Genomic DNA, 7,200 nt, shown 5'->3' with positions numbered 1-7,200 from the left:
CCCTCCCCGCTTTGTTAAAGATATAGGGAATATATAATAAAGTGTGCTACAGAACACACATTTTTAATGCAATTTTAAATTGTTCGGACGACGACGTCGTCAATAGGGAAAAATAATATTATACCGTACTTCCAAGAGGTAGACTTTCTTTTTTACTGTTTTGGGGTTCATTCTGAATCTGCCCCGTCCCAAACCTCGGGGTTTGGAGCTGCTTTTCCGCGCAGTACTATTACTGAAGAATGATAATAAACCCGCCGTTCTTCTCGTGGACCTTCTAGATTATTTTCCTCAGCTAATGTTTCATCTGTTGTCGAGATGATTGGTTTAGCCAGCCAAAGCTGAGCACTCCCTTTTGGGAGAGCTGTGAAGTGCATTCCTGTGCATGTTTGCTTGGAAGCGCCATTCATTTCAATGAGTCTGAGGTGGGCTTCTTTCTCCTTAGCATCTCGTTGGCCGCTGAGGACACCTGTTAGGAACTTTGCAGGTAAACTTTTGCTTCAGCTGCTCCATTTAAGATTGCAGGCAGGAAGAAGGAAGATTAAGCCTTCCCCATGCTGTATCTAGCCTTCCCCATGCTGTATCTGCGCATTGTTTTTTAAACTGGACACCTCCAACTGCATTGTGAAATGGCACACTCCATACAAGGCTATACCACCACCTAAGTAAAAAATGGAAACGATTTTGCTGATTAGAGGAAAATGGTATAATGTTAATGTATTGCAGTTGCTAGGACAGAATATAAAATTCTCAGGCCACCTTAGCAACTTTAGTATTAAGGTGGACAAGAAAAAAAGGCTTTTCTAGAGTAAAATGCCTTTGTGTAATCAGGATTCATCATGGGCAGAGGAGTGACATTATTTTTTATGCAACCCCCCCCCCCTTTAATGCTATACGCGACATAAACGGTAGTGACAGTACACCAGGAACACAATAGCCAGTTCCAGTGTAATGGAAGGGATTACTTGGGATGGGATGACAGGTTGCACTAGGGGTTTCCCGTTTTTTAAACATTTGGGAAAAACACGCAGTTATTCCCAGTGGTGAAGGAGTCTACAAGGGAGATGTTTTTTAAAGTCCATAAGCTAGTATGGCACTGCTGCAGCTGGAAATGGATAACTAAGGGCTAAGATGGTTGGGGACCCTACAGCCCAGGGAACAAATCTATGCAGGACATATAATTCAGAGCATATAATTCTAAAAACAGTTGTTACATGAAGAAATACTATTTAAGTTAATGAAACATAAATATGCTTAATTGTCACTGGCCTCGGTTCTGTGCTGTTATAAGAGCACATGTTGCCTAAGGAGTTTTTGAGTTATCCAAGATGAGCTTCAACATTTCCATTTCTTCCTAGCATTTGACAGGATCTATAAAACTTTTAAATCTTTCAAATTTGGAAGTTCATTTGCCTACTTATCAAATGACAGAAAATATTACAATATAAACTTATTCCTGTATTTCAATTTGCAATCAAAACTGACTGTGCCCTAAAGGTTCTTGTTCTGGGAAATTTATCCCCTTAAAAAGGGGCTTTTATATTATTAAACTTACCTTGCCCTCAGACCTTTGACTTGTTTGTAGCTGTAGTTTTTGCAGGTGTCTAAAGCCGTCTCAGTTACTAATTCAGTTAAAAATATATTATGTGAGATTTAAGAGAAAATATTTGTTCATCAAGATTTGAAATAAGATTCTAATCTACTGGCATAGAACGTTGAAATATTGTCTGTGTATTTTCAGGATGTCAGAATACAAAAAGACTTTGTCTTTGAGGAACTCTGTAAAGTAAATTTTATGTATATGGTTAGTTAGTTAGTTCACTGTCAAGGTACAACTATATCAGACAGACCCAATGTCAGCACTTGGCATTCTGGGGCAGCTGCTGAAGTCCACGACTTTTTAGGGGCCTGCAGTATGTATGTAAGTATGGAGAGGGGGAGGAGAGGAAGAGAGACTGTTTATCTGAGCAGCCCTGGATGGCTCTATCTGAGCTGCTATATTAATTTCCCACAATGCCCCTGACATAGCATCATCTGGGGACATTATGGGAAATTAAAATAGTGGCTATTCTCAGTCACCCAGTTCTGCTCGGAATGCTCTAGCTTGCTGCCGCCAGGTAAGTTTCAGAGGACACACCCAGAGGTCACCTTACCAGCGCGTTCTCTTGAGCCACTTCTGACAGCAGATGCCTTTGACAATGCTACTTCTCGCTCTTGTGAGGCACCTGGTCATGCAAAGACTGTTGCATTGTGAGGACAGAGAGATAAAGCCAAGGCAGAATTGCTTTGCTACCTCTGTGCGTGGATTTTTATGCTCACAGAGCTGCAGAGATCAGTTCAAAACTTCATCACACACAAATGGCCTTGGAAGATGGGTTTGATGCCCTTCTTTCCAGTGGCGTAGCGTGGGGGGTGCAGGGGGGCCGGCCGCACCAGGCGCAACATCTGGGGGGCGCGCACTCGCACTCGCAGCTCTCTGCCCCTACCTGCGCCCCCTACCCCCACGGGTTAGGGGGTGCAAATTACTTGCCTTGCCCCGGGTGCTGACAACCCACGCTACACCACTGCTTCTTTCCAGGCATAGGATCTCCCTCCCACCATTTCTGGCTGAAAGTTTGCCCAAGGTCATCCAGGAAGTTCAGTGATTAGGATGGATTCGAACCTATCCAACACTAGCCACTAATGGTGCCCTGACTGCCTGCTACTCCAATCAGTTTTGCATGGTTGCTGAGTTGAGTGGCTGCTGCAGGATTGCAAAATCTAGACTAGCACTGTAGGAGGCTGTACTACAACCAGGCTTTCCCAGCAATGTATGTGAAAAGGACCCAAAGCTACTGATACTTCTCTATAATTTGGCCCAACTCAGTGCAGACAACGCAGGCAATAAACACCAAGATCAGATCAGCTTCAAATCAGCCCCACTATCCACACAACCTTACTTTGTGATAATAATTGCTTTTGCTTATAAAATTCATGCCACTATAATCTGGTTTGCTGCCAAAAAGGCAAAACCTAATAAAAATTAAACACTTTAAAGTTCTATTGGGTGTGTTAAATATTGTTCTATTGGGGAGGATGCGGCCCATTTGGATCCCTTCCAATTGGGATTCAGGCCTCACCACTGCCTTGGTCATACTGGTCGATGATCTCCGGCGGGCTAGGGACAAAGGTGAGAGCTGTTTTCTAGTTCTACTGGATCTCTCAGTGACTTTTGATACCATCAACCACAACATCCTTCTGGACTGTCTTGAGGGGTTGGGAGCTGGGGGCACTGTTATACAGTGGTTCCGCTCCTTTCTCCTGGACCGTGTCCAGAAAGTGGTGGTGGGGGATGAGTGTTCAGACCCCTGGGCTCTCACTTGTGGGGTGCCTCAGGGTTCCGTCCTCTCCCCCATGCTTTCTAACATCTACATGAAGCTGTTGGGAGAGATCATCAGGGGGTTTGTGTTGAGTGTTCATCAATATGCAGATGATACCCAGCTCTACCTGTCTTTTAAACCAGAACCAAAATAAAAAAATTCCTTCCAGTAGCACCTTAAAGACCAACTAAGTTAGTTCTTGGTATGAGCTTTCGTGTGCATGCACACTTCTTCAGATACACTGAAACAGAAGTTGCCAGATCCTTCTATATAGTGAGAAGGTGGGGAGGGGTGTTACTCAGAAGGGTGGTGGGAATGGGAGATAGGCAGATAGCTGGGAGAGCCTGTTGACGACTCTTAACGACTGCAATAGGTCTTACAGGAAAAGGCAAGGGGTGAGAAGGTGAAAAATGGCTTAGTCATGTATAGTGAGATAAGAATCCAATGTCTTTGTTCAGCCCAGGTTTTTCCATTGTTTTAAGTTTGGTAATGAGTTGTAATTCAGCAGCTTCTCTTTCCAGTCTGTTTCTGAAATTCCTTTGTAGTAAAACAGCTACTTTGAGATCTTGTATAGAATGTCCTGGGAGATTGAAGTGTTCTCCTACTGGTTTCTCTGTTTTTTTTTTATTATTATTTTGACTATGGCAGACCAACACGGCTACCTATCTACTACTGAAACCAGAACCAGTTAAGGCAGTGAAATGGGCACATACACCAAAAGAGATAAATATCACAATTCAATGTAAACACACATTACTTTTAATAAATAAAGTGTTTAGCTCTTAATATCTATTGAAAATCAACATTTGTTAGGATAATTCATAGTGGACACAGTGCATTTTCAAGAAGGCACCACATTGTAAACATTCCCCTCCCATTCCTGTTATTATTGAACACAGCAAAACACTAGCATCCAGCAAACACCTTTCTTTCACAACAAGCAGTAAAACTGCATTAGTTTAAATGTATTTGTTTAAATCCAAATTCAAGTGATACATCAAATGAATGACTGTTACTTTCAACAACTGGGGAAAATGCAGATGGTTATAATCACAAAAGATTGCATGCAACGCATATATTAATTTCCTTTTTAATAGTAGTGCCTTTGCTGTTATACATAAGTGCTAAGGTAACTGAGTCTAAAATAAACAGAGAAATTTACACAGGAAATGATAGATGAATTACATAGGAGTTGAATGTAGACTTCAGTAAAAATGAAGGTTTCTAAAACAATTTAATTTCCTCTCAAAGGGTTCATGCACTTTCTCTCCATTATGATCCAAAACTGTATTCTCATACATTATTTTACATAGTGTGTGTCCCAAATTAGCTCATATTTATTCATATGAAACTGCCTCAATTACTTAGGCTTCCCTGCTGATGCCTATACTGTATATGATGTGCATACTACTGGACATTGTCTATGACATGTTACAATTTGAAGTACAGGAGCTCTCATGTCAAACCCCATAATCACACCCTAAAGCGGTCCATATCCATGACTCCTAAGAAAATAAAAAATACAGTAAGCTGTACTAATATTTCCAAAAAAAGCAGCAATACATAGCACAACACCCATTTTATTGGTATTTCATGGATGTTGGACTATGATGCTGGTCTAAGACTGGGAAGATTTGTGTTTATATCCATGATCAGTCATGAAGTTTGCAGAGTGAGCTTGGGTCAGTTACTAAGTCTAGCCTATCTAACAAAAATGTGTTAGACCCACCATCCAAGCTTACACCACTGACAAATACTTTGTTAGCAGCATATGTCATCACTCCTCTTATGAAAAGGTACTGGAGATGTCTTGCTGATGTTCCTACTCCACTGCATTACTGAATGTAAGGTTATCAGTGGCTGCGCGCGCACACCCACCCACAAAAATGGGAAGAGCACAGAAGGTGCAAAGTGCGTTTCTATGGGTGCAGGTCTTTGAAGGGTATTCCACAAGAGCCTTTCCAGCTTAGTATCATTCAGATGTTTTGGATTACAGCTCTCACCAACCTTAACCAGTATTTAAAAACACACAGAGATGTTTTCCTAGACCCCTGACAATTTTATAATAAAATTAACAATTCATTTGTCTCCATTATGAATGATGAAAGAATAGGGGCCAAAACTGAACCACTTTCTTTGTTAATATGACTGGAAAATGTGAATGTAGTTAATCAAAATGTGCCCTGAAGGATTTTTTTGCCTTCCATTTTATTAGGTCATTTCAAAGTTCAGCATAATAGTGCTTAACTCCAAAATAAATATGAATGCTGCTTAGCTTACAAGAGGCTCCCCAATGTTGGTTGTCCCTATGCCTTGGTAAAAAAAAAAAAAAATCTACAGTCAAGCCATTAATCATTGTTATGATCAAATACAGTTCAGCAATTTCTTTCTTCCAAGTACTTAAAACAACTTGTTATCAAGCTCATTTTGATACATTTGTATCAAATATTTTATTTATTATTTGATTTATATTCTAACCCTTAACAAGTTCCCAGGGCAGCTTACAAAAGAATTAAAATTACAAACAAAACATACTAAAGCAAAAATATTTAAACAACATTCAAACATCACAGTATAAAAGAGCAATATAGAAGAAGCAGAGTTATCAAACACCAAACCGCTTAAAAGCAACAATTAAAAACCCTGGGAAAATAAAATGGTCTTTGGCTGGTGCTGAAATGCCGTCCAGTTTGGCACTAGAAGAGCCTTCTGAATAAAACATTGGATAAAGAGTGGAATTTTAGTAGATCTGAATGCAAGAAGAGATAAGATTTTGTGACTTCCAAGTACAACAGCAACACATTCTGCATCCTGTCTGTCTTAAACACAGTATTTGCTGTGATCCGTGTAGCTATGAACATGAGAAAAAACCCAAAGTGCTATATTTTTTAGTTCTGTGTCAGTATCTACACATCTAATGTGATCAAGCAATTTTAAGATACTCAGTCTCATAGCACAATTCTATGCATGTTTACTCAAAAGTAAGTTCCACTGTATTCAGTAGGATTTGTTTGCACAAAAAAGTTGTGCAAAACTGCAGCCTGGAGAAAATCAAAGAAAGACTAATTTTTAATCCATTTTATCCATGTGTGTAACACTTCATTTGCTGACACCTTTACAATCTTTTTACTTCTGAGATCAACTGTGTAAGGCAGGTCATCATTCCAATATTATGTATGTTATATTTTGTTTTCAATAAACCAATACTATAAAATAGTACAATTGAAAAACAGTGTAGAACAGGTAGGGCTGTTCATCCTGTCTCCATTTTAATATGGTCCTAAAAAAAAAAGAAGAGGGGAAAATGGCTGTGCCAGCACACGAGTAAGCATGCATGTCTCTTTTCCACAAACTGCCTCAGATATATAACCTCCCACTAGGACACCCAGATCTACATCTACTGTAAAAGAACATCGCCACCGGCATAATTATAAAAGCGTAAGTCAGACAGAGCAATGAGATAGAAGTATTCCAGGTAAATCCCTGCTTCCCTTCACTCAGTCAGCTGTGCTAAAACATTTAGAACTACAGAAAATCTATGGAGTCCATCATGCAAGTTTAGTACAAACCATATCAACAACCTGAACTTGGAAGATGAGTCTAGAGGTTGTTTTTTGTTTTGTTTTTTGTCATTTTATAAAGTAACGTATATACTTATGGAGGAACTGGATAGTTTAAAAGTATTGATGAGTAAATACGTGGAGCAATTCTAAGTCTTAAACATACAATGTGTGTGTCTACAGATGCATCCACATTCATACTTAAAATGTATACAAAATATGAGAACAATAGTGCAGTTGTAGCACTGTTTTATGTAACTAGTTACTCAAAGAAAGCTATTGCT

General features: G+C 39.7%; 1 protein-coding gene across 2 annotated transcripts in view; it reads left to right on the top strand.

Moving 5' to 3' along the window:
* CSPP1 (centrosome and spindle pole associated protein 1) overlaps positions 1 to 7,200 on the top strand; it is a 76,007-nt gene that overhangs the window by 252 nt on the left and 68,555 nt on the right. The window lies entirely within an intron of this gene.

The sequence above is a fragment of the Podarcis liolepis genome (genome assembly GCF_965112155.1).
Source record: "Podarcis liolepis genome assembly, chromosome: 8".
Taxonomy (NCBI): domain Eukaryota; kingdom Metazoa; phylum Chordata; class Lepidosauria; order Squamata; family Lacertidae; genus Podarcis; species Podarcis liolepis.
Note: the sequence above shows the minus strand (reverse complement) of the source record. Positions and strands in the feature narration are given on the sequence as shown.